This window comes from Adiantum capillus-veneris, chromosome 20 (assembly GCF_014529385.1).
Source record: "Adiantum capillus-veneris isolate H3 chromosome 20, ASM1452938v2, whole genome shotgun sequence".
Classification (NCBI taxonomy): Eukaryota; Viridiplantae; Streptophyta; class Polypodiopsida; order Polypodiales; family Pteridaceae; genus Adiantum; species Adiantum capillus-veneris.
Window position 1 is genome coordinate 105,059,583 of NC_140950.1, and position 25,387 is coordinate 105,084,969.

Genomic DNA, 25,387 nt, shown 5'->3' on the forward strand with positions numbered 1-25,387 from the left:
AACCAAGGGAGTCCCAGTACTCTATAAAGAGGCTAGGAGTCGAACCATCCTCCATTGGACAGCTACCTTGGGGGAGTGCTTTGAGAACCTCATGGAGCTCCTCTAGCTGAAGAGGAAGCTCTAGTCTCTGAAACATCTCCTCAGTAACAAGGCTAGGCATCTGTGCCCAAACTTGCTCTTTGCATGCAACCTGACGCTCAACTAACAGCAAAACACGGTAGAAGTCGGTAGCAACTGCACGTATATCCTCAGACTCTGAAGTAACAGACCTGTCGGGTCTCCTCAACTGGCTAACACTGGTGTGCGCAAGGCGGGGCCCCACCGTCTCAAAGAACTCCCCGGTAACTTTGTCACCCACCTGGGTCCACTAAGATGCCTGTCAAAGGAAGGCAAACTCATACCGCCACTCCTCAATGCTAGCCAGCTCTTGTTGAGCCTGCTGCATCTGCTCCTCCAACCAAGGACTGTCTGGGTGGTGCTCCTACATCCTCTATAAGGAAGCAATGCCCCGTCGGAGCGCTTCTCCTCCTCCCTGGCTGTAGCTGGCTGCAACCAAAAGCGAGCTGCAGAATCCTGGAGGAAGAAACGACTAAGCTCTATGAATCCAAAGGCCACTCTACCAGCAGGGGACTCGTGAGTGTCCAGACTCTCTCTCCAAAGTGCCATCACCCGCTCTTTGAGCTCCAGATCAGCAGGACCCTCTCAAGGATGTGCGGCATCGTACTTCCACTCCTTTGCCCTACTGTCACAGAGAGAATCACAGGTGCATGGTCAGAAGATGTAGTCCTTGCCAAAATGCAAATAGATCCACCCATGTCGTGCTCCTCGACTTTGAGAAGGCTTACGACAGAGTTGACTTGGACTTTTTGGAGGGCACATTACGCAAGATGGGGTTCTCAGATGCTTGGATCAGAGGTGTGTCAACTCTCTAAATGTGTGCACACAGTAAGGTGCTCTTTGTCTAACCAAATGCGTGAGCATGAAGCGTTCCCCTCTTCAAGCCCCCTTCCTCTTTCTTTTCTATGCTAAAGCAATAGAGCTGATTTTTGACTTCACAGCAGGGTGGCTTGAGTGGTTTAGAGCTCCCTATTAGGCGAGGCAAGCTATTGGACGCTGAGTTTGCTGAGGACTCAGCCATGTACTTGGAGGGCCAAGAGGCCAATGTACAGAGGTGTGAGCAAGCTCTCGAGGTGTTTTGTTGTGTATCAGCAGCATTGATCAACTGGAGGAAGATAGCGGCCTTCTGGGTTGGCAGTACTTCTACACTTGATTGGTTGCAAGGTGAGGGCTTTCGGTCATAGTTACAGGGAATGGCCATTTTCAAGTCTCCGTTCCTTGTTCCCATCCTGTTTTCCCGTTCCGGATTTCCGTTCCGTGTTTCAGACGTGAGTATTCGAAACAAGGAATGGCGTTGACACTGCCCCCCCCCCCCCCTCGCGTAGCTCTCCCCCTTGTGCGCAGCCCACGTGCCCGTCCCTTGCGCGTCGCCCGTCGCCTGCCCCTCCCGCTGTCCACTGCACTGCTCGGACGAGGTCCCTACTCTAGCCTCCACCTTAGCCTCACCCTCGACAGCCCCTCCTCCTCCCGAGTTCGCCCCCTCTTCTGCCCCCCCTCCCCTCTGCCTCTCCATCTCGCCCTCCTACCTTTGTCGATCCCCCTCGCCCCCCCTCTTCTCCCTCCCCCCCCCGCTCCCTCACCCCCTCCTGTTCCAGTCTCGCAACCGTCCCAGGGGGCACGGCCTTCCTCGGCTGCTAGGAGATCTCTTGGCAGCGCCTTTGCCAAATGAGTCGCTTAGCGAGAGAGGGACAACCTTTCTTGCACCCCCTCTTCTGGTGCAGACGTGTGCCTTTCCAACAGTTCCTCGTGGTCTGATGAGCTTCGACATTCGTCGCCGTTGGGATTTCTTTGCCTACAACTTTACACGGTTTCTTGGCGACCCCTCACCAAACCTTGAGGCAGCCAGCTTCAGAGTTCACGTTTTGTTCCTTGCAGCTAGGGGGATAGAGGCCTTGTATTCAGCGGTTGGCTTCTCTTTTCCCCTATGCGGCAGGGACCAGACTGAGTGGACTATAGACTCTGTGTTGGAGTGGCTGCAGACATAGGCCCTGGAGTTCTCTCATCACATGGGAGACCTAGGGGTTACGAACTTGCTTCAGACTCTTTGGCCATTGGCCAAGTTTGTTGTGACACCTCCAGGCGCAGCAGGTTGTAGACACATTGTGGTTTACTTCTTTGCTGACACGTAGAGCCCGCCATGCTATGTACACATATATGAGGTCTCCTGGACAGAGGAGGTTGCTTTACGTACGGCTCGGTCTACTTGGGCTTGGGCTAGACACTATCTGCAGTCTCGCCTATCTCGAGGACGCTTGGATGCGGATTACTCCCCATCCAAGCCAGCCTCGAAGATAGCACGGTTAGCTACTGCGGTAGCATCAATTCTTTCTCGCTCCCCATGAGGATAGTCTCATGGAACGTACAGGGATTAGGTGGGCCCCAGTTTCAGCGTCAGAGGGACCGACTGCGTTAGGAGCTTCAGCGATGCCTTGTGGGAGGAGACATTGACATTCTTATGCTACAGGAACATCATCTGTGTGAGAGCCGCATTAGACGTTGTGGTTAGCTTTTGCGTGGACGATATGAGACTTTTTAGTCAGCTGCATTGGGACCTGGTGGCATCCAGGGCGGGGTATGTATGACTATTGCGGATTCTATGCAGCAAGCCATTGTGGGCAGAGGGATTATTGTGCGAGGCAGAGCTCAGTGGATCACTATGCAGGTGTAGGGTTGTCTCGTGGGCTTCCTGAACATCTATGCGCCCAATATGGCGAGTGCACGTGTAGAGTTTTGGTCTCAGATTGTTGAGTCTCTGCCGCAGGCAGAGCAATGGTGTATAGGGGGTGACTTCAACATGTTGGAGGAACCCTTTGACAGGATCGGTGGTAACCATACTACTGTGCATGGAGTTGAGTTGGCAGCTTGGAAGAGGTTATGTATGACTCTGCGGGTTTCAGATGTGTGGCAGCATTCCAGCTTTGTGAGGCCCCCCGACAGCTTGGCCTTCTGTCGTACGGACTGCAGAGTGGGAGGCGTGAATCTATCTCGAATAGATCGCTTCTACGCGCGTAGTGACCACTTCTGTGACTTGAGTGGGACAGTTAGTATTTTGGCAGGAACTTCCTTTTCGGACCATGCTCCAGTGATCCTTACAGTGACTGATAGGCAGAGGAGGGGGAGCACGATGCTTCGCATCCCAGAGAGGGTCTTGCTGGACTCGGCGCTTGGAGAGCGAGTGGAGGCTCTTTGGACTGAGAGCCTACACATGCAAGATTCTCCTGCTGACAGAGTGGCCTCGGGATTTGCTCAGCTTAGTCTCTTTCTTGAGGAGTCTTCGGCTCGCCTGGCTGCAGCGAGAGGAGGAGCAAGCGTCTCCGGCGGGGCGTTTCTTCCTTACAAAGGATGCGGAGAAGCATCCAGACAGTCCTTGGTTGGGGGAGCAGTTACAGCAGGCTCGCCAGGAGCTCGTTAGCACAGAGAAGAGGCGCCATGAGTTTGCTTTCCATCGAAGGCATCTCAGTGGACCCAGGTGGGTGACAGAGTGATAGGCGCTTTCTTTGAGGCAGTGGGACCTCGGCATACGCATGCCAAGGTCAGTCAGTTGAGGAAGCTCGACGGGTCAATTGCTTCAGAGCCAGAGGACATGCGTGTAGTTGCTACTGACTTCTACTATGATTTACTGTCTGCAGAGCCTCAATGAAAGCGTCAGTATGCATGCACAGAGCAGGTTTGGGCACAGATGCCTTGTCTTGTGACTGAGGAGATGTGCCAGAGGCTTGAGCTGCCTCTTCAACTAGAGGAGCTACACACGGCTCTTAGCGCACTCCCACGTGGTAGTTGTCCAGGTGAGGATGGCTTGACTCCCAGTTTTTTCTTGGAGTACTGGGACTTGCTCTACTCAGATCTCTGTAGTGCTTTTCAGTACATCTTGTGCACAGGAGAGATGAATGACAGCATGAGTGAGGGCCTCATATACCTCATTCCCAAGGAGGGTGGCTCCTTGGATGAGATTCGACAGTGGCACCCCATCACCATCCTCAACTCAACCTACAAAATTCTTGCCAAGGCTCTGAGTTTGAGGATTCAGCCACTTCTAGAGAGCATTATACATGGGACATAGACAGGTTTTGTCAAGGAGCGTAGTATCCTTGACAACATCTTTACTTTTTGAGAGGCTTCTGCCCTCGCGCGACTTTGTGGTGAGGATCTGGTGATTCTTCTTCTTGATTTTGAGAAGGCCTATGACATAGTTGACTGGGACTTTTTTGAGGGCACTCTACGTAGGATGGGCTTCTTTGATGCTTGGATCAGAGGGGTGTCAGCTTTGTAGAGATGGACACACAGTCAGGTACTTTTGTCAGGAGGTAGAGGTGATCGTTTCATGCTCACACGTTCGGTCAGACAGGGCTGCCCTCTTGCCCCCTTCCTCTTTCGGTTCTATGCTGAGGCGATGAGAAGGTTTTTGGTTTCAGAGAAGGTTGGTTTACGTGGCTTAGCGCTCCCTATTCGGGGAGATGAGCTACTGGACACTGAGTTTGGAGACGACTCAGCCTTGTACTTGGATGGCCAGGAGGCCAACCTTCAAAGGTGTGAGCAGGCTCTTGAGACCTTTTGTTGTGCATCTGGCGCACTGATCAACTGGAGAAAGATAGTGGCTTTCTCGGTTGGTAGTGCTCCTATGCCCGATTGGATGCCAGGTGAGGGTTTCAGGTGGATTCCCCCAGGGATTGCAATTTTGTACTTGGGATGTCAGGTAGGATTAGACTTGTCTCCCAAGCAACAGATTGCTCCCCTCCTCCTGTCTATCAGGAGGAAGTTGTTACATTGGAGCTCCGCACGACTTTCTCTGGCAGGCAGAGTTGTAGTGGCCAACCAGGTGTTGTTGGTTACTATGTGGTACATCACTTCTTATTGGATCTTCTCGAGTTCTTGTATCAGCCAGGTAGAGAGGCTGATCATGAACTTCCTTTGGTCTGGGCGTGACACTCAGATAGCCCGGGCCAAAGTGGCATGGCAGGGCATCACTCTTCCTTGTTCGCAGGGAGGGTTGGGGATCATAGACCCACCATAGCAGAGCAGAACCCTTCTTGGGAAGTTCCTCGTCAGAGGACTTCTTCTAGGTGAGGAGCCCTGGAAGGAGTTCTTGCTTCAGCAGAATAGTGCTAGGGTGCCTCAGGCTGGAGGCCCCTAACGACCCTCGACTAGATGGATTTTCACAGAGATGCGTAGAGTTGGCTTGAGCAGGAGATTGGAGGACCGCTTTGCTGTGAGTCTGCTCCGATCTTGGGAGCAACTGCGGAGAGGCTTGGAGCAGCGTCAGCCTACTTGCACGGAGGAACGCCTGAGACAGCCCCTTGTTTGGAACCCCATGGTTAGTACGCAGAGAGGCCACTTGGTTGGTAGTTGGCCTCATGTTTCCTGGGGTCCCATGGCAGAGGGTCCAGCACGCACTGTAGGTGACTGGCTACAGTTTTCAGGCTTGTCAGAGGAGCTTCAGGGCATTCAGCTACAGGGCATGAGAGGGGTGCAGAGCATGTGTCGGGACATCTCAGAGGCAGTACCAGTTGAGTGGCTCACACCTCTCGAGTCAGCATCGCCCAGATGGATGGGGGCCTTCACGCGACTGGAGGTTCTCATCTCAGTTCGGGCTTGCTCAGAGACTATACCCTCCCTGTTTTTCGAGCTACAGGGTGAGGGACGCTTACACCGAGTTGCAGTAGAGGCTCCACATGTGGCAGAGTGCTGTTTTCAGAGGATCCGAGTGGTGGGCATCTGTGGGAGGACTTGTGTCATAGACCGCGACCCAGCAGCTCTTGAGATTGTGGGCTTGGGAGAGCTGTCCACTCGCACGAGTACAGTTGGATCTTGCAGAGTGGCTTTGGAGAGACCCTTTCTCCTCAGCAGACCATCCAGGTGTCCCTTTCTTTCAGTACACTATTCGACTGGGACGTCACATACTGGCAGCGCAGAGAGAGGCTAGTCATGCTGCAGCACCTCATTGGCAGGAGGAGAGTTGTGAGGCACCCATTGGCAGCTTTTTGGGAGAGGTTGTGGGACTCCAGACAGCCGAGGCGAGTCACTTTGTTCGAGTGGCTGGTTGCACACCGAGCTACAGCAGTTGGGAGCTGGCTTGTACATAGTGGTCTCTCGGCCGCATGTGCAGCTTGTGACCATCTTGTGGAGAGTCAGCATCACTCTCTGTGGGACTGTCCTTTGGCACAACAGGTGTGGCTTCGTGTTCTTCGGCTGATGCCAGCTCTTTCCACATCTCGGCAGTACACTTGGGGGGCAGCTGCTTGGTCCACTCTCACGAGCCCGGCACTTCAGTTTGAGCTATCCTCCACCAGCAGGATGATAGTGATGCAGGGGGGGTCGACCTACACTCCAGCCTGCTACAAAGCTTACTCCACAAGAGTGGTGCAGTGAGAGAGAGGAGTGTTGGGAGCTCATCAACGGCCTCACACTCTGGTTTATCTGGTGGGCCCGCTGCTTCCACATCTTCAAGGTTCGCCTTGCACCACCAGCAAAGACTGTTTGGGATCTTTGACCTAGAGCTGATCCATACTCTCAGAGGACAGTTTGAGAGACTTCAGGACAGCTCCGACCGCATGTGGGAGCGCAGAGAGGCTTTCCTTCGACTCTGGCTTCCTGGGCCTTTTTTCACCATGGTCCAGGGTGTGCTCAAATGGCACTACCGTCCACCTATGTGGCTTTTCCCTCCTCCCATCTCTTGATTTAGCCTCATTGTTGGGAGAGTCTCCCCATCATGATTGTTGTAGCCCTCTCTTGTAGAGATGGTTGTAGCCCTATGGACTGTTTCATTAACTAATAGAAATATCTTTTTCTCGGGGGGGGGGGGGGGAACAAGGAATGGTGTTCCATGCATGTTGTCGTTCCGCGTTCCCCGTTCCAATTTCCCGTTCTCGGTAACTATGCTTTCGGTGGATGCCCCCCAGGGACTCCAATACGCTATCTAGGTTGTCAGGTTGGCTTGGACTTGTTCCCTGGGCAGTAGACTGCTCCCCTCCTCTTGTTCATTAGGAGGAAAGTGCTTCACTGGAGTTTGGCATGGCTTTCTTTGGCAAGCAGAGTTGTAGTGGCCAACGAAGTGCTGTTGGCTACTATGTGGTACATCACGTCCTGTTGGATTTTCTCGAGTTTCTGTATTAGCCATCCAGAGAGGCTAATCAGGAACTTTCTGTGGTCAGGGTGTGACACACAGTTAGCCCGGGCCAAAGTGGCATGGTAGGTCATCACCTTACTATGTTCTCGGGCCGGGGGGGGGGGGTTTGGGGATCATTGACCCAGCATAGCAAAGCAGAGCCCTCGTTGGGAAGTTTGTGGTTAGAGGATTTCTTCCAGGGCCCTGGAAGGAGTTGTTGCTTCACCGGCTTCGAGCTCGAGTCGCCCATGCGGGCGGCCATTGGAGCCCTTCCATCAGGTGGATTTTCATAGAGATGCGCAAAGGCGGTTTGAGCAGGAGGTTGAAGGATCGATTCGTAGCGAGCCTGCTCAGGTCTTGGGAGCAGTTGAGGAGTGCCGTGGAGCAGCATCAGCCCACTTGCACGGAGGAGCGCTTGAGGCAGCCCCTTTTTTGAAATTCCATGATTAGCACTCAGAGAGGCCACCTGGTTGGTAGTAGGCCTCATGTTTCTTGGGGTCCCATGGCAGAGGATCCAACTCACACTCTTGGCGACTGGCTTCAGTTTTTAGGATTGTCTGAGGAGGTTTAGAGCATCCAACTACAAGGCATGAGGGAGGTGCAGAGCATGTGTCAGGATATTACAGAGACTCTACCAGCTGAGTTGCTCACCCCTCTAGAGACAGCAGCTCCCAGATGGATGGTGGCCTTCATGCGACTGGAGACAGCTCGAGCTTTCTTGGAGTCGGTACCCCACATGTTCTTTGAGGTTCAGGGAGAGGGTCGTCTTCACATAGTCTTAGTAGAGGCTCCACAGGCTGCAGAGTGCTGCTTTAAGAGGATATGAGTTGTGGGCATCTGTGGGAGGACCTGCGTCATAGATCCTGAATATCAGAGCTTGAGACAGGTCGCTGGTGTCTTTGGGCATGGGGAAGTTGCCCTCTGGCACGAGTACAATGGGACCCTGGAGAGTGGTTCTGGAGGGATCCCTTCTCTTCAACCGATCACCCTGGGATCCCTTTCTTCCAGTACACAGTTGGATTGGGGCATCACATACTGGCAGCACGGAGAGAGGCTCGTCCTGCTGCAGCACCTCATTGGCAGGAGGGTCTCACAATTGAGTTCTTGTCAGATTTTTGGGGGCGGTTATGGGATTGCAGGCAGCCAAGGAGAGTTACTATGTTCCAGTGGCTAGCTGCACACAATGCACATAGCTACAGCAGTTGGGAGCTGGCTAGTACAAAGTGGCTTCTCGGAAGCCTGTTCAGCTTGTGGCCATCCTTTGGAGAGTCATTATCACTGTCTGTGGGACTGCCCCATAGCACAACAGGTTTGGCTTCGGGTCCTTCGGCTGATGCCAGCTTTGTCCTCAGCTTGACAGTACACTTGGGGTGCTACAGCCTGGCCCACTGTTTTCGCATCTTCGAGGCTCGTCCTGTCCCACCCGCAGAGACTGTTCGTGACTTTCTGCGACTCTGGCGCCGAGAGCCCTTCTTCACCATGGTCCAGGGTGTGCCTAGATGGCACTACCGGCCACCAATGTTGCTTTTTTCTCCTCCCATTTTGTGATTTAGCCCTCATTGTACATATTTTGTTTACTTACCGGGAGAGTCTCCTCATTCATTGGATGTAGCCCGCTCTAGTAGAGGAGGTTTGTAGCCCCATGGGCAGTTTTATTAACTAATAGAAGGATCTTTTTCTCTGAAAAAAAAAAGTTTATCCTACAGACTTCGGATTCCTCCTTGTATCATTTTGATTATTAAGTTAAGGGAATTCCCTGGCCTTGAGGAGTTACCTCCCATAGTGCGGAATAAGGGCAACAAAGCTAGCTTTAAAAATAGTCCACCATACCCTCAGGACTTTGGCTTTGTTCTTATATTTTTGTAGATAACTAACTGAATGGCAGGCGCAAGCCTTGAGAAGTTACCTCCCATAGAGTGGAATAGGATAAACAAAGATAGCTCCAGCTCCAGAAAACAGTCCGATGTTATTCAGCCATTTTCTGTCAAGCTGAAAGAAATCAAGACACACAAATATCCCGAATGGGGGGGCCCTTCCCTCAAAACTTCTCTTTATTTATGGGGGAATCGTACACAGTATCATGGGGAGTACGTTGTAAATTTCCATACAGATGCAAGTGAAAAGTCAGCTTTGCTGACAAGTGAAGGTCGAAGATGATTCACCATGCCCTTTGTTCCTTCCCTCTACTCTCTCAAACGCCCACATTCTCTTCCATTGGCTCACAATTGTCTTCCAAACACGGAAACTACAACCTTTGCAAGCAGCAAAACATGAGAATGCTCCACAAGAGCACATTGAACAAAGTCTTTGCGATGAAAACTCTTGGATAGCTGAAATCTTTAATTCTATTGCAATTCTTTGCGACGAAAGACTTTGGTTGCAAATATAAGTTAACAAGAGAGCTTCTCCTTGATTCAGACCAAAGAGGTTAAATTTAGAGAGAGAAGCTGAAAAAAACAGAAACTTAAGCAACTAACGAATTGTTTTGATGAAGAACAACCACATGTAGTGTGAAAAGTGGTGTAGGCTTGGACACTCCAAGCAAGAAATCAATAGCAACACACGAAGAAAGTCTGCAAATAACTCTATATATATATATACACACACACACACACACAGAGAGAGAGAGAGAGAGAGAGAGAGAGAGAGAGAGAGAGAGAGAGAGAGAGAGAGAGAGAGAGAGAGAGAGAGAGAGAGAGAGAGAGAGAGAGAGAGAGAGAGAAAAAGAAGAAAGAAAGAAAGATTTTTAACGTCTATGTCAGGCCGAAATCGGCCTATGAGACAAATCAAATGTACATGGTGTGTATGTCATCCGTCTATCGGAAAGACAAATGAAACAAAACTGATACAAAACTGAACTGAATGTAGGTAGTGGAGTATCTGAGGAGGGATGGAGCTCTATCTCTAGGGGTATATGCATGTCTATATGCTCAAGGGAGTACAATCATGAGAATGCATCAAGCTATCTAGCTCCATCCTGTACTAATGGGGGGATGTAAGATGTGGTACATGGGCGGGTCTGGTGCCAAGGCTACCCGGATGAAAGCTGTCGGGTCGGCCCTCATCTGAGCCACTCGCTCCTCAGTGGCACGGCGCTCTCGGGCTCGGATCTCCTCGATCTGTCGGTGGTGGGAGCTCGCGCCCCTGTAGCCTGTGACTCGTGGTCGTCGTCTAGCTCGGCTCACCTCCGCCTGTGGGAGTGTCACTCCCCTCTGAGTGTCTGGTGAGGGAGGGGCGGCAATCCTCTGAAAGAAGTCTGTGAGCTGCGACTGTCTCCCCTCTGTCTGTGTAGCTGTGTGTGGCTGTAGTAGTGCGTCCCGATGGCTCTGTATCTCTAGTAAGAAACGTCCGAGCTGTCTCTGATCTCGAGAGTCCATGATCTCTCGGAGAGTGGGCTGTCCTCTGAATAAGGCCTCATACTTGCCTCTGATCTCAGTGTATGCTCTGCATCTACATACAAAGTGCTCCTCACTCTCCACCTCCTCTGTGCAGGCTCTGCAGACTCGCTCCTCCCTGGGAACACCAGTATGTCTCCCGATCTCAATCTCTAACCTGTGTGAAGCCACTCTCAGTTGACCAATCGCCACCCGTGAGCTATGTGGCATATATGTGTCCATGTAGCGTGGTCTCTGTATGAACCCCCCAGACAATATGGTGAGAAACTGGTCTCTGTAATCTGACATCCTCGTCCCCAAGCCAGGTGACTCCCAGACTCTCCTAGTGTATAGCTGCCACAGATCCTGTCTCAATACCAAGTTCCTCTCACTGCGAGAGAGGTGAACATATGGTGAGTGGGGGTCATACTGGAATGGTGGTAGGCTCTCCATGTCAAGACCGTGTCCCTCAAACCATGCTCTGACCTGTGAGTACCATGCTCTCTCATGCCCACTCTCTGATAGCTGTATAGCTGCCTCAAATGCTCTACGAGTAAGTCTGTCAGGAGGTAGCTCTCTCATCCTCTGGATGAAGCAGACTGTCTGGAATAGTGCCTCTACAACCATAGGTGGTGTGGCGAGCTCGGCTCTAATAATGTCATGTGGCACTGTCTTCTTGCTGCGGAGCAAGCGTGAGATCATACATACCTGTGGCCTCTCAAGCTGTGTCCACTGGTCAGCTGTCAATCCTGGTGCCCATACTGCCGCCGAGTACATCAAGGCCGGGGTGACTAAGGTGTCGAAAAGCCACCCCTTCGTGCGGGGCTCCTGAAAGTGTGCCTGGTGGCATCTCCGCTCTAGCATGGCCAGAGCTGCATATCCTCGGGTGAGCCTGTCAGCAGCAGCCTGCCTCATAGTGAAGGGTCCTGGTAGGCTGGTGAATGTGATGCCAAGTTAGACATAGGAGGTGACTACATCAACCTGTCCTCCTGCTGCTGTGAAGGTGGCAGCGCTCCTCACTGCACTGGATGTGTGAAAGATCATAACCTTGGTTTTGCCAAGGTTCACAGTCAACCCCCTGTGTGTGCTGAATTCGTCCAAGGCCTCAAGATGGCGTTGCAAGCCCTCGGGTGACTCTGAAATCAACACAATATCATCAGCATATAACATGATGTGGACCGGAGTACCTGCCAAGTCGCTCCCCTCTCCTCCTGCTCGCAGTATGTAGTCGGAGATCTCGTCGATGTAGAGCCCAAAGAGTGTCGGGGAGAGTGGGCATCCTTGCTTAACACCAATGGTGCTAGCAATGGTCTCTGAAAAACCGCCTGGGCAACGAACGAGAGAGAGAGAGAGAGAGAGAGAGAGAGAGAGAGAGAGAGAGAGAGAGAGAGAGAGAGAGAGAGAGAGAGAGAGAGAGAGAAATGAAATGATATATTAACGTCGACAAAAGGCGAAAATGACCTATGAGACCAAACTGATTACAATGGTGAGTCTAGTACCACCAAGTCTGGGTACAAATAAAGAAAACTACAAACTAGAAACTGAGATAGGAGTGCTACCGACTCCTATGGGTGGTTGGTAAGCTGAGCAATAGTATAATGTTATAAAGGTACAAATTGGGGATAAGTGTCACCATGATACAATATAGCAATAGCGTGAAGCCTATCGTGATCGACACTCTGGGTGTTGTGCTAGAATCCTATGGATCCTCTGCCGCAATCTCCGTCGGTGTTGCGTGGCTCCCCCCCTCAATCGTGGTCGTCTCGATCTCCCCAACTCTATAGCTCGGTCAATGAAAGTACCACTGGTGTGTGTATGGGTGGGAACCGAGCTCTGTGGTGGTGGTGGCCCTTATGCCTCTGTGGTACTCGGACTGAAGAAATCTGAGATGCGTCTCTGGGACTGTCTCTGTCTATGCCCTCTCAATAGAGAGTCTCTATGTCTCTGTATCTCAAGTAGAAATAATCCGAGACATCTCTAATCCTGATATCTCATGACTCTATCTAACGAGTCAAAACCATCTTTGAATAAACAGCGAAAGCGTCCCCGTATCTCATAGTAGACTGTGCAGTGACATATGTAGTGAAACCCTGTCTCTAGCTCTGCATGGCATAACTGACATATCCTACTGTCTACTGATATGCCTCTGAATCTACCTGTCTCAATCCCAAGCTGGTGTGAAGATGTGCGTATCTGGCCTATGGCACATCGTAACCCATGAGATAGATGTGTGTCCATGTAGCTGGGCCGTGTGACAAATCCGTCTGTCGTGAGTTGGAGAAGATACTCTCTATAGAAAGCTCTCTTCGTACCCAACTCCCGTGATGGCTCTATCCATGTCCTCCTGGTATCAATCTGGATAAGATCCTGTAGAATGAGTCTAGTAATCTCCATCCGTGTAAGAGCCTGGTCTGGTAAGTGCCTCAATCTCCATAGGTGGGGCAGCCAGCTCCGCTCGTATGATGTCATGTGGCTCTAATCAGCCTAGAAATCATAGATACCAAGGGACTCTCCATATTACTCCATCCAGCACTGTCAACAGATGGTCCCCAAACCTGAACCCCGTAGTGCATAATTGAAGTGACCAAAGTGTCGAAGAGCCAGAGCTTTGTTCGAGGTTCCTGGAACTGAACCTGTGAACAAATCCTCTCTAAACCGCCTAGGGCTGCATAGGCACGAGTCAATCTTGTGTCTGCTGCCACTTTCAGTGTGAACCTCGGTCCACTAAAGACCACCCCAAGATATGTGTATGCATCAGTGTACTCCATACAGTCCTGACCATATGTGAATGTAGGTGCTGGTCTCCTTACCCACTGTGGCGTGGTATTAAATACCATGACCTTGGTTTTACCAAGGTTTACAGGCAATCCACTATCCCCTGCAAAACTATGCAATGCGTCCAAATGTCTCTGCATATCCTCTGGTGAGTCTGATATCAATACGATGTCGTTAGCATACAATAAAAGAGGGATCCATGTCCCTGCAAGTTGAGCACCTCTATCTCCTCCTCTGTCAATATAATCAGAGACCTCATCAACATACATACCAAATAAAGTAGAGGACAATGATCATCCCTGTTTCACTCCGATAGTGGAGTGAACTATGTCAGATATCCCCTCTGGTGTGCGTACATGACCCATCACTGAATTGTACAATGCCATAATCCCTCATATGAGCTCTGTGGGTAACTCCAATTCCATAAGTCGGCGCATCAATCTGGCCCTCGGTACTGTGTCAAAAGCTTTGCGGAAGTCCACAATGTTGCAATATATCCGTCTACCATGTGCTCGACCCTCCTCAGTAATAGCTCTGAGTGTAAAGACATGATCGAGTGTGGAGAAACCCCTCCTGAAACCAGCCTGTCCAAGTGCCCGTATGCCCATAGTCTCTGCCCGACTGCTTAACCTATGCTCAAGGATAGATGCATACAACCGTGCCAATGTGTGTCCTACCATGGTAGTACGGTGATTCCCTTGCACTGTGGGGTCTCCTGTCTTGAAGATAGGTACAATAGTAGACAATCTCCAAGACTCAGGAAAGCCCTCACACATGACATGGTTGAACAACCATGCAAGCATCTCTGCCAACAAGTCCCCAACATCTTTAATGTGCTCTGCTACCAAACCCTCATGATCCTGTGCCCGTCTGGTCTTCATCCTGTCAATGGCCTCCTTTACCATCTCAGTGGTAAAGAAGGTGCTCGTAGCTGGACATGGTTGTTGTGGATCTGGTAGTGGTGGTTGTCCAGGTGCAGTGTATAATGATGCTGCATACTGCCCCCATATCTCCGTAGAAGTAATCACTGGTGGGGGAGATTGCTCATGGAATAGACGCCAAGCCTCTCCTGAATCTCTACTAAGGAAGAGCTGATATAAATCCTGCTCCATCTGGACCAAGACAGCTCGCTTCTTCCGTTGTACTAGTCGTCGTGTAGCAATACGAGACTGTCTATAGGTGATCACTCCCAATGCAAGCTCCCGCTGGATCTGAGCTCTTCTCTGTCGACACTCTTCATCATACCAGCTGTTCTGAGGCATGTGCCCAGAACGACGTCTCTGACCAGGTTGAGTGTGTGGGTATGCCTCTGTCGCTGCCCCATGTAATGTCACTGTCAGCATAGATGTGATCTCCTCCACTGTGTATACTGGCTCTGATGTGCATAAAAGTCTATATATCTCCTCTGCATAGACCGAGTCAGTCTCTGGTGTAAAAGTATAGCGTGGATGTCTACCACCCTGTGAGGCACGAGATGTATTACTCAAAGGAGACTGATAATGTAAGAAGTGCATGATCTACTGCCATCCCAACAGGCCTAGCCCCACTGTAAAATCCTGAATATGAGAGATAAAGCTCCGGATGTGTCAGAACATAGTCTACAATATTGGCCCCATGTTTGTGTGGAGAACAAGTAAAACCTGTAGATGATGGGAAGGTCGGTAAACCATTCAATATGGCTAAACTGTTAGTAGTCGTCATCTCCTTGAGGTATCTCCCATACTCTATATGCTCTCTATCGTGTGAGCATCTCTCAAGCCCCATCTCCTCTAGTTCTAGCTCTCTGAGCATCTCCTCTGAGGTGTCATAGAAAACCGTCTATGAACTGCCTGTATGGGCATTGAAATCCCCCAATAGTATGATGTCTCCATCCCTGGAGAACTCCCAAATATCATCATCAAGTAGAGAGCTAAGAGTAATGAGATTGTCCTCTGGGTGAAGCATATGCCATATACTGAAGTGCTAGGAAAATAGCATATGGCGAAGTACAAGAAACGTCCAGTCTCTTCCCTTAGCCTCACCCACATATATCTGGCCTGATCATCTCTCCGAACTATGTGCAGTAGTGGTTGGAGCTCCTCTCTGAAAAGAACCTCTACACCTCTTGATCCTCTAGTCCCATGCTCAGATCTGGTGCATGTCCGACAAGCTGTTTCCCATCTGTATCCTGATATATGCGGCATCAACTGTCCTGCAGCCTGATGAGTCTCTGAGTAGAAAACAATGTCTCTGTCTCCGAAGGTCCCCACATCAAGTCTATACGAACCATTACAGTTCCAAACCGCCATCCTGAGAGTGGTCCCATAGGTCTCACACGTCATGTAGAGCGGCGCTCTGTAATCACTACTCGCCCATATCTGTAAAAGGCTAACTTTCCCTGCTCCCTTGCTGCTATAATCTCCGGCATGACCTCTCTCATATGTGCAAGCTGTGAGAGGGTAAGGTCATCTCTCAAAAAAGATACCTGTTTTCTTGAGGGTTGGCCTCTTCTTTAAAAAGTCTTTCTTTTCTTCCATGGAGGGAAAGCGCAAAATGAGAGCCCGTTCTTTTGAACTCTCCCCATTACCTTCATTCTTCTTGCCCACTCTCCAAGCTTGTGTGTGCGAGGGCTTCTCCACCCCCATCATTGACATGAGGCTCTTCACCTCTTGCTCCACCTTATTTGAATCTTTTAGGCCGGTCGCTCTCACGTGTAGAGCGCGTACCCTTCTTCATTGTTCCTCTTCAAGTGTCTTGTTGATGATGTCGGGTGTAGCCGGAATGTCCTTGCCCTTCCCCTTCTTGACAACTTCAATCCACTTTTCAGCCTCTTCCACCTTTTGCGTTTTGGAGAGAACCTCCACCCATGAGGTCTTCTTTTCTCCCCTTTATCTCTTTGACTTGCGCTCGTATAATATTCAGCTCATCTATCGTTGATGGTTGAATTTCTCCATCTTGAAGGCGTCCTCTCTCTTTAGTTTCGGCAAGTTCCTTCCGAAGGGTTGAGATGTTACCTTTTAGAGCTTAAATTTCAGCCCGGAACTCTTTGCGCTCTAGGTCCCTCGCCTTTTCCTCCCTCTTTTTCCATTCAAGAAGTGAGCTCTTCTCTTTATTCCACTCATCCAAGTGAACTTTGCGTTCTTTCAACTCTCTTTCAATGGCTGTCATCCTCTTGCTTGTGACCATGAAGTGCGCCGCCATCTTTCTTGCTTGTTTGTTTCACTTCCTGAGAGAGAGTGAAACCGGCCCGTGGGGCGGTAGGCGTTGGCTTTCACCCGAAATTCTTTACTTTAGACACACACACAAAGTACTTTGCAAAGAGCACATACACACACAGCTCGGAAGCTAGAATGCCCCGAGCAAACGTCGACAACCTGTAGGCCCCAAAATTGGCGCCCCTTTCGGTATTTCTTTATTCTTTGAGAGGGTAAATTACAAAGTAAGGTCCTGGGAATCCTTTACCTGTATCACACTAGATACCACTTGATTTGGCCAAATTTTGGTAGCATAACAGCCCCAAAACTTGCGCAAAACCAATTCCCCTGCTGGAACTCACTTCCACTGGCATAAACCCTCTGATTCTTGCCCAAAAACAGTAAATTCAGCACGCTGTATTTACTGGTTTTTGCCCTGTTTTCAGCCCCAAACAGTCCCCGAGCTGTTCTTTGCTAGTGGGGCACGATTCCCAAAGGTTCTGGCGTCCGTATGGCTGAAAAACAGTCAATTCACAGCGCATACACAACGCTGAAAACGCACCTGTAAGGTGAGGTTATGACCCTCACCGGTGCCTGCTTTGGAGTAGTAGTTAGCTAACCCTGTTCCTGCTCTAGGAGGCTCTTGCCTCAGCACAAAAGCATGAAACCACACAGCTATACATCAGTCAAATGAAGAGCCCTCTTGTGGGGCATCACATAACTGCACTTAGGGGAGAGAGAGAGCAGTGTGTAGCGTGCAGGGCATAACTCTTGGCACCACACTGTACATGAGAGGGAAATAAAGCACTCCATAGCTCTTAACCTGTGGCAGGTTCTCAATGAAGCATCCCCTCAGCATAAATCAAGCGCTTCCCTTTGCTGCCCTTGACTTGTAATGCATCTGTGAACAAATAGATGCAAAAAGGGGAAGATTTCCATGTCTGTCAAAACCTGCGTATCGCTGAAAACGTAGCAAAACAGCCCTGTAAACACACATCTGATGCCTTCTAATGCTGAAAATGAGCTCCTTGGACCTCGACAAAGTCATGGAAAGCTAAAAAATGGAGAGAAATGGCTGAAAATCAGTGTTAACAGCCTGCGAAACTGCTCCAAAAAATGTCAGTTACGAGTTCTCCAAAAAGTGCCACTTGGCACTCATGCATGCAATTTCCCGCATTGGGCTTCCCGCTTAAAAATCTCTCAATTGATGCATCAGTTGACTTTGAAGCAGAGTAATAAAATGTTCCCCCGGTCATAGCGAAGGTAATGACGCGAACACATTTCATGTCCCAAAATAGCAGTTCCCTAATTTTTAAGAGATGTTTCTGTTGGGCTCCCACTGCTCATCTGACCATCTATCCTCATTGGGACCGCATCCAAAAGTGCAATGTGGCCCAACTGTCGGATACTTTTTGTTGGTGATCCCACCTTGACTTTATGCCTTTATTGAGTTCACTTCCTAGTATCCACCAACTTGCTAAGTGCGACGAGGGGACCTACATGATCTTGAACTGAGCCTAGACATCCTTTTACTTTATGAGTTCCAGTGCCGACCAACTTCCTGTCTGTGGGTGAAACTACTGTTCACATTGGCCATACAATGTACGACCATTTGCAACTTCAAAAAGAGGGTCTCAAAAATTAAACAAAAATCATTGGAAAGAAACCAACAACCAAGGTTAGCAGTTGCCACGTCCTTGTGAGAGAGAGAGAGAGAGAGAGAGAGAGAGAGAGAGAGAGAGAGAGTTGAAAAGGAATATAATGCAAACTATTGATGCGTTGTGTCTGCTCATGAAGGCTCAAACCCCTTCCAAAGCAGTCGACCGCCACTTTGAAGGTGCTATCTTAGATGAGCAAAGCGTGCGCCTCAAGTTGGAAAAGCATCCATCACAAACTACCATTAATGGCGCATAGACCTCCAGCTCACTCGCTACGTTGCCCTTTCTGTTGTACTGTTCACTCCCCAGACCTGCGCACGCTGCCTGCTGTAACCCTACTCCAGTGTGCGCTGCTCTATGACCTACGCGTGCTACCTGCTGTATCCTCTAAGACTCACTCCCCAGACCTACGCGCGCTGCTTGCCTGCCTGCTGTTCAGAGATGGCGATGGGGCTGCTCACCAGCTCGTCACCTGGCCACCAGCTGCTCACTTGAGAGAGAGAGAGAGAGAGAGAGAGAGAGAGAGAGAGAGAGAGAGAGAGAGAGAGGAGTCGACAGGGGATTTCTTTGTTATTTCCCGCAGAGTTACAACTCCCGAGGGTCTTCTCCAAGACATTGCATCTAGAAGCTCTCTCGAGGGAGTGAGGCCATAAGGGTCCTTATAAACAATACAAGGGATGTCCAAAACAGAGCCCCGAAAGCTCTTATCCAAAAACACTTATTCCCAAAAGCATCTGCTCTCAAAAAGCTTGCACAAATCTGCCAAATCAGCCAGCGCAATGCACAGAAATCCGTACAGCCTGCCATGTCATCATGCCTGTGCAAATCATGGAAATTGCAGCAGTCCTTACACTTTTTTGTCTTTAAAGGACCACATCTTCTGGGTTTAGTTCTTTTGGTTAGAGTTTTTTAAGCTCTCCTCTCGGCTAGCTCTTTCCACTTCGGCACGCCACATCACCAACTTGTGACATTCCCCCCTCTTGAAAGAATTGTAATTACCCTCGATTACCCTTGTAAAACTGCCAAAGGACAGAAACTTTCTTCACTAGCAACTGACTCGATGTGCCCATGCACACTACTTCACAAATCCAATACTTCTACAAAGACATCAGTCACTGATCAATCACATTTCTGTCGGGGGTCTTAGATAGAAACACAATCATTGTAACCTATCAAGCAATCACACCTAGATCACACTGATCTTTTCACGGATGTCTTGATGCACTAAATCTTGCTACAATCAGATTCATCTCCTTTCTTTTCAAATTTCAAGCTGTTTCAAACTTATCTCACACTGTTTCAATAATTTGATCTAGCCATCTCATCCCGTCCAGAACTCTTGATGCACCTAGATCCATGTGTAGTCATCTCATCCTTGCGGGACTCTTGATGCACTCAACAATATCTAGTCATCTGATCCACATAGAAATCTTGATGCACTAGAATCATATTCAGTTCTCATTCACTTAGCCATCACATCTAGATCTCGTTGATCTCTAACAAATGTCTAGATGCACTAAGTTCAAATCATTCATCAGATTAAATGCTGTAGACATTTCATCTTTCCAACACATACTCTAACAAGACACACATGAAAGAGCATGTTCAATTCTAGGAAATTTCCAATTGAATGTGCATATTTTAATAAGGTTATTCCGCAAAGTACTATCAGCCTGTGAGTATCCCTAAAATCTTAAGGAAAAATTAGTGACTTTATTCAATCTAGGCAATCTGTGATGAAGGACTGGAGTGGCCCCCCTCTTGTGTAGTCCGCACCGCACCAGATTCAACCACTGATTTATGGGTAACTTTCAGCACATACACTTCTAATAATCCAAAAGCTTCAAGGTATAGCTAAAAATTGAAGAGAATTTGCGAAGTTAAAAGTGCCCTCCGCCAAAATGGTTGAACTTCTTTTGTAGACAATACCGTCAAATCTCTTTTCGCAATCCATAGTAGAACCGCTCAATCTGGTCTTTCAAAGTGATCCTTTGAAACGAGGGTATTGGCAAATAGGTATCCCAAAACCTTTGGGAGCAACCATCCAAAGTGTCTTCCTTGTTCATTTGCAAATGATGCCAAGCGTGATGGCATCTTTATATTCTTCTATTATCCAGGTAGAAATGAAAACTCGCTTGAATGTTACCCACTTCTTAGGTGCTTCTCTGCGTAGCAACATAGTAGACTACCATGTCTGTGCATTTCCTTTTAATTAAGATGCCGCCCTTCGTACCTTGGAGTATTCCGAGTAACAGCCTTCTGAGAAGCTGACATTAAGCTGCTATATGACTTCAAGGGCTCGATGGATAGCTTGAAAACGTGTCAAACTTGATTGTTTGACCCCTGTCCTTCTTTTTGTTTTTTTGATTGTCTAAACTCTTAGATGTTAGGTCTAGCGGAAGAGAATAAGGGTTTTGCTTGGATCTAGTACTCTGCACAAACACAAGGGACACTTTGCTTTACTGGAAAGAACTGAACTGAACTAAAAGAAAGAGAGAGACAAGAGAGAGAAAAGAGATGACACAGGGATGTCGGATTCCAACCCTCAAGGGCCCCCTTTCTCTGTTGCCAGAGCAAGTACTTTCTTTATTCTTGCACAATTGCTACTACAATGACTAAATGCTGAGATGTTGATGCTAATGGGTACAGTTGCGACTAATGCTGGGTACTGGTACTGACATACTAAAGGGCACTGAGGTACTGAAGGGGACTATGTCGAAGACGATGATGTTGACGACGGGTACTACGGGTTCTATGTCGAAGACGGAGATGTCGACGACGCAGAGGCCGACGACGAGGTCTATGTCAAAGACGATGAAGTCGACGATGGTTCTGTTGCCGAAGATCGGGAGGTCGACGATGGTCCTATGGCCGAAGACCAGTAGGTTGACGACGGTCCTGTGCCGAAGACCAGTAGGTCGACGTCAGTACTGTGTCGAAGACCGAGTAGTCGACGACGGTTTTGTTGCTGAAGACCGAGAGGTCGACGACGGGGTACTGTGACGAGGATGACGATGGTGTTGTCACCAAGTCCGGGACTGCGATGACAATGACGATGACGATGACGTCGTCGATGATGGTGTCGACGATGATGACGTCAAGGCTAAAACTGAAAACACTGGGGATTCTGCTATTGTCGCACCGTGATGGGTTGATCTGCAACTCTTGATGAAGGTGCGGTTTTGCAATGCAAAAACACCAGGCTAATTTGGCTCAAAATTGCAAAATACTGACTAGTCAGATCTGCTGAAGTTCGTATGTCTTGTGCTCCTACTAGCTCCCAGGTGATCTTCCTTTTATTGGTGTCCAAGGGGCGTCATTTATAAGTCCGTAGCAATTTGCCCTACTTACTTTTCCAACAAAAGTCACTTATTATTAAAAATGTGTATTTTGGGAAAAAAGGGTTCTATGCTCTGGAAAATGCTCATGCTAACTGACTGTCCTGAGCAAGAGAGGGTATGCAAGGAGTGCAACTGATGCTAGACTATGGCAGAAGCGTGTCCACGTGGCGCAAGTGAAGTGCGCACGTGACATTAGAAGAGGACAAGATCTCCTCCTTCGACTTGCTAGATTGCTTCTTGTGCCTTCTAGACTTTTTCAAGAATGTGCTTTTCTTGCTTTTCTACCATTTTCTCCGCTTCTTCCTCTTTTTCTCATCCTCTCTGGAGCTAGAGGACGACAACTGTCAGAACTCTTTGAAGACGAAGAAAAATTTGGGTCATCCTCGAAATGAACACTCTTCTTGGATCTGCTTATCACCTCAAAAGTTGACTTCCAGCCTAGATAACTGGGGAAATCCGTTGATTTCCTCTTCTTCTGAGATTTTTATCAACCAGCTTGTCTTCTTTTCAAGAGCATCGCCAAACTCTTTTTGCGACTACAGTTTTTGCTTTTCTACACTTGGCTTTTGTTTTTCCACTCTATTACCATCTTGAGAGGAGAATCGACGGCCTCTCGCTATCTCGAGTGAATCTCATCAATCGGGTAATTCTTCATGTGATTTACATATGGGTTTTGGGAGTATTGATCAATCTTTGGAGCACTGATCAATCTTTTCACACACGTGTCAACCTGCAGTTGACGTTTGCACTTCGCTCTCTCGAGATTACCCACCAAAAATTTGCCAAAATCTTTGCTGGTTTCTTTTGTTCCCATGCTAGGACTCAACTTTTCTTCATCTCCTTGCAGACCAAAGGTTAGAGGGGTATTGTCTTTGTGAGATTCTCCGCAAGAACCCATGCTTGCTATAGAAAGGATTGGATCCTCCGAAGAAGAATCGTTCTGAGCTCTGATACCACTGTTACAGGTTTGGACACTCTAAGCAAGAAATCAATAGCAACACACGAACAAAGTCTACAAATAACTGTACTTGGGTTGGGGGGGGGGGAGAGAGAGAGAGAGAGAGAGAGAGAGAGAGAGAGAGAGAGAGAGAGAGAGAGAGAGAAGAGCAGTAGACATGGAAAGGTGGAGTTCTGTCCCCAGATGTAGCGATCCTAAAGACTTGCACCCCTTTTGGTATTTCTTTATTATTGCTTCGCAAAGTTACAACTTCGGAGGGTCCTTTTTTCCAAGACATTGCATCCAGGAGCAGGCCCCAAGCGTCCTTATAAACAATACAAGGGATGCCCAAAAACAAAGCCCCAAAATCTCTTATCCAAAAGCACTTATCCTCAGAAGGATCTGCTCTCAAAAATCTTGTGCAAGTCTGCCAAATCAGCCAGCACAATTCGCAGAAATCCGTACAACCTGCCACATCATCATGCCAACGCAAATTACGGAAGTTTCAGCAGCCCTCGCGCTTTTTGGTCTTTTAGGGTTGCCGGTGTCAATAATTTGGCAGGGGGTCAGGGTTTAAAAACCTAATCCTTAGGCCCCTCAGCCACATCTCCTCTATTCAGTTTTAAACTCTCACCTCTTGTCGTCTCGGCCAGTTCTTTTCAGTTGGACACGCCATGCCACCTACTTGTGACATGTCGGATGATGAAAAGAGACCCCCCAAGGTTGCATATGGCTATGAGAAGCGTGAAATGCAAAAAAATGCTGCAAAATCTGAGTTTTCAGCCCCCAAAAACACCGTAGAATCTTAAGCTCAAAAATTCATACTTGGCAAAATTCTTAGTTTGGTAATTTGACTTTAATTTAAGTCCTTGATGTCCACTTAAAAATTTAGACTGAATGTGAGTACATTTTTATTAATGCTTCTAGCGATAGGATTTTCTGATCTGGAAAAGATTTATCTACCACATCTGAGTTTTCAGCCCCAAAATGTGCCATAGAAGCTCAAACTTGCAAATTCTCTCATAAGTCATTCATTTTTCTTCTTGGATTTTCTGGCTACCTTGAAAGTAGATTTCCAGCCCAAATAGCTGGGAGTTTGCTGATCGACTCTTCTTCCAAGAGCTCTTCGTAGTCTTCATCAATTTATTGACCTGTTGTTCAATAGCATTGTAAAATTCATCTTGCGAGTACAACTTTTGCTTGTTTGCTCTCGACTTTACTTTCTGTTTCACGGCTGACTTGAGGTGAGTGGATGGCGGCCTGCCATAAGTGTCAACTTGAAGTGGATGCTGAAACTCTATCCTGTTGAGGTTACTTAGCAAGAAAGGGCCATGCTTTCCCCCAATTCCTCAGAAAGAGGCTGGCTCCCGCTCGAACCTCTGTTGGTTTCTTCTCTCGTGCGAGTAGGTGTAACAGTTTCCTCCTTGCCGGATTCACTACCTGAATCCATGTGTGCTGCCAAAAAAGGGATTGGATCCTTTATAGAAGAAGAATCATCTGAGCTCCAATACCACTGTAACACTCCAAGCCAAAGATGTAACAGACTTGGACACCCCCAATCGGGAATCTGGTACGACACACAAGAAACTACTTAAAATCACTTCACAAACTTTATCACAATTCAATAGAGAGACGACATGGCTTGGCGTAGTTCCGTGCCTTGAGGTATTGGCCCCAAAATCCGGCGCCCCTTTTTGGTATTTATTTATATTAATGCTTGAGCAAAGTACAAAGTCCAAGGGTCCTCTCTGCTAAGTACTCCGAGGCAGATCTGAGAGAGGGAGTGAACCGAATTACATCTTTATAGGTCCCATGGCCTTGCAAAAGCAATACATGAAAAGCTTCAAGTCTCAAAAGCATCAAGTCCCAAAAGCATCTGATTTTTTTAGCTAGCGCCCAAAAACAGCCAGCACAAAACGCGGCATGATTTACGAAAATCCATACGAAATGCCACATAAGCAATCCTCCGCAAATTACTGGGCGTCCGTACAGCTCTGTCATGTCGACGTTATTTCGCGCAATCTTCTTTTGTCCATTTGGCCCCTTCGGATGGGGTACCATAAGTTGGTTAAACTTATAAGGTCATGCCATGTCATCACTTTGCGACATACGCCCCTCTTGAAAGAATTGTAATTACCCTCAATTACCCCTGCAAAATCAAACATAAGCTAGAAACCAGTTTAGTAGACACTGATTCTAAGTACTGACGCACTAGACGACACAAATCCAACACTTGCACAAAGACGACAGTCAGTGAACATTTCAAATCAAATCACATAAAGTCCATCGAGATATCGGACCATGATCTATCAGCAACGTGTTTAGCAATCACATCTAGATCTATCCTAGATCTCATTGATGTCTCGATTGACTAATTCTCATTGCTATCATGTCCATCTCATATGGAATCACAAGACCGAAATGCTGCAGTCATTTCGTCTTTCAAACATGCATTCAGACACTACTCACATGAGAGAGCACACATAAATGAGATTCATTTTGGGAATTCCCATTTCGAAGTACTTTCATAAAGTCATCCAGGAGAATACTATCAGCCGAGCAGTATCCTTGAAATCCAAAGGAAAATCAATGACTTTATTCCATCTGGGTAACCTATGACAAAGGAGCGGAGTAACTCCCCTCTTGAGCAGTCCCGTCTGCACCAGATTCAACCTTGTTGATCTTTGAGATCTCTCGGAATAGTCGAAGCTAGACCAAAAGCCTCAGGGAAAAGTAATATTATCTGAGGAGTATCTGCTAGGTCCTCCTCCTTCATCCATTTCGCATCCAATGCCGGGTAGTTCTTGAATTTAACGAAGAACCGCCGTATCACTTTAGCTTTCACTTTCCTTTCCTTGTGAGCCGGTATCTGTTGTGGATCGAGAATCTCCTCGCTCTCTTCTACTTCAA

General features: G+C 48.4%; 1 protein-coding gene across 2 annotated transcripts in view; it reads left to right on the forward strand.

Annotated features, from left to right (window-relative positions):
• Positions 1-25,387, forward strand: part of LOC147433025 (uncharacterized) — a 148,738-nt gene that overhangs the window by 35,904 nt on the left and 87,447 nt on the right. The gene's annotated exons all lie outside the window — the stretch shown is intronic.